The sequence below is a fragment of the Heterodontus francisci genome, unplaced genomic scaffold (genome assembly GCF_036365525.1).
Source record: "Heterodontus francisci isolate sHetFra1 unplaced genomic scaffold, sHetFra1.hap1 HAP1_SCAFFOLD_49_2, whole genome shotgun sequence".
In the NCBI taxonomy this organism is placed as follows: domain Eukaryota; kingdom Metazoa; phylum Chordata; class Chondrichthyes; order Heterodontiformes; family Heterodontidae; genus Heterodontus; species Heterodontus francisci.
In genome coordinates, this window is record NW_027140919.1 from 1,539,524 (window position 1) to 1,541,924 (window position 2,401).

The window sequence follows — 2,401 nt, forward strand, 5'->3', positions numbered from 1 at the left end:
TCTTATATGTCTCTATTAAGTCACCTCTTCTCCTCCTTCTCTCCAACGAAAACAACCTCAAGTCCCTCAGCCTTTCCTCGTAAGACCTTCCCTCCATACCTAGAAAATCTCCTCTGCACCTTTTCCAAATCTTCCACATCCTTCCTATAATGCAGTGACCAGTTTTTTTATTTTATTTTATTTTTTTTCATTTTTAATATCAGTTTTATTAGTGAACAAAATTCAGATAGTAGATATAATGGAAACTACATTTCTTATTTACAGTAGCACATAGTGCTGACAAGCATCTCAGACAAGACTATACAAGAACAAGCTGCCTTTCAAAGAAAGGTATGGTAGCTATTTCCGGGGCAGTAAGTTCTTTGAAAGGTTGACCACCACACCAGACTTTAGCTGTTGAAGGTTGCTGATTTTCATTTGCTTGCTGCTTGCATACTTGTTCTTAATAGTCATATGTTTAGTGAGGCCTTGATTGACTGTCACAACATTCTAGGCAATGTGCTCCATCACTGGAGCAAGATCATCTTCTTTATAGGTCATATAATGCTGCAGAAGAGGTGTACATTCACCAACATTTAAGACTTTCTGAGCAAGACAAAAAGCAGCTGCAGCAATCTGGGATGGAAGATAATGAATCATCTCGTAGTCAACTATGGTGAGTTCCATTTGATATTTAGCCAGAGTGTGGTGTTCAGAGCTTACTCCTGCAATTTTTGAAGACCGCCTCAGAAAGTGCAGAGGAAGAGGCCTGCCAAGAGAAAAGTTAAGCTTCTGAAGAAGCTTCCTCTCCATCTCACGTATTGCAGCTGTAGAGTATGTGTTGTCTGTAACATAGACAAAGTCACCAATTTCTGGGGGATACATTTCTTCATATTTGGAAGCCACTAGCATTGCTGTCACACCAACAAGTTGTAAATTGCTCTTTGCTACTGGGTTATCCTGACATAGGCAGGGTTATCTCTTTCAGACGTTATTGCAGCGATAGGGAGGGTTGCAGAGGTTGGCGTAGATGACAGAGGCAGGATTATTTTTTTCAGGGCTGATGAGATTAGAGAAATCGATATAGATGTAGTGTCTGGAGGAGGTTACAGAGATAGGGAGCGCTTTCGGGGCTGAAGGATATTACAGAAATAGGTAAAATTGTCGGGGTTTCAGGAAGTTGCAGAGATATGGAGAGTGTCGGGGCAGGAGGAGTTTTCAGATATATGGAGAGTGTAGGGGCAGGAGGATTTTTCAGAGATATGGAGAGTGTAGAGGCTGGAGAACTTTTCAGAGATATGGAGAGTAAGGGGCAGGAGGAATTTTCAGAGGTATGGAGAGTGAGGGCAGGAGGAATTTTCAGAGATATGGAGAGTATAGGGGCTGGAGGAGTTTTCAACGATATGGAGAGTGAGGGGCAGGAGGAGTTTTCAGAGATATGGAGAGTGTAGGGGCTAGATGAGTTTTCAGATATATGGAGAGTGTAGGGGCAGGAGGATTTTTCAGAGATATGGAGAGTGTAGAGGCTGGAGAACTTTTCAGAGATATGGAGCGTAAGGGGCAGGAGGAATTTTCAGAGGTATGGAGAGTGAAGGCAGGAGGAATTTTCAGAGATATGGAGAGTATAGGGGCTGGAGGAGTTTTCAACGATATGGAGAGTGAGGGGCAGGAGGAGTTTTCAGAGATATGGAGAGTGTAGGGGCTAGATGAGTTTTCAGAGATATGGAGAGTGTAGGGGCAGGAGGAGTTCTCAGAGATATGGAGAGTGTAGGGGCAAGAGGAGTTTTCAGAGATATGGAGAGTGTAGGGGCTGGAGGAGTTTTCAGAGATATGGAGAGTAAGGGGCTGGAGGGAATTCCAGAGCTCAGGGCCTCAACAAATTACAGAGATAGGGATGGTTTCAGGGTTGGAGGAGATTACAGACATAAGGGACGTTGTTGGAGTGGAAGGGATTACAGAGATAGGGAGGGCTATAGTAGTGGAGGATATTACAGACATAGGGAAGGTTGTAGGAGTGAAGGAGTTTACAGAGATAGGAAGGGCTGTAGCATAGGTTTTGATTAAAGATTTTCAGATATGAAAGGAATTAATAAGAATTGTGCGGACATTCGCCTTTTCCTGCTGGTGTTAGATTCAAGGGCAGACCTTTAAAGTCGAAGGCAGGCCATTGATGATGGGAGATAACAAACAGTGCATCACATTGAGAATATTTCTTGTGTGTAATTCTCTCCCATGAAAAAAAATCAGGAAATGCTGGAGCGTAATAAATAACTTTAAACATGAGATGGATAGATTTTTTTTCTCGTCAAGTGGATTGAGGAATATGAACTCTGAGGTGGATTATGGAGTTCAGATTCAGATCTGCTATGCTGTCACTGAATGGCAGTTCAAACGTGAGGCCTGAATGGCCTCCAGCTTTTTC

The 2,401-nt window shown here is 42.9% G+C and overlaps 1 pseudogene; it reads right to left on the reverse strand.

Moving 5' to 3' along the window:
• Positions 1 to 259: 259 nt before the first annotated feature.
• Positions 260 to 926, reverse strand: LOC137361395 (G2/mitotic-specific cyclin-B1-like; annotated as a pseudogene).
• Between the last annotated feature and the right edge of the window lie 1,475 nt (positions 927 to 2,401).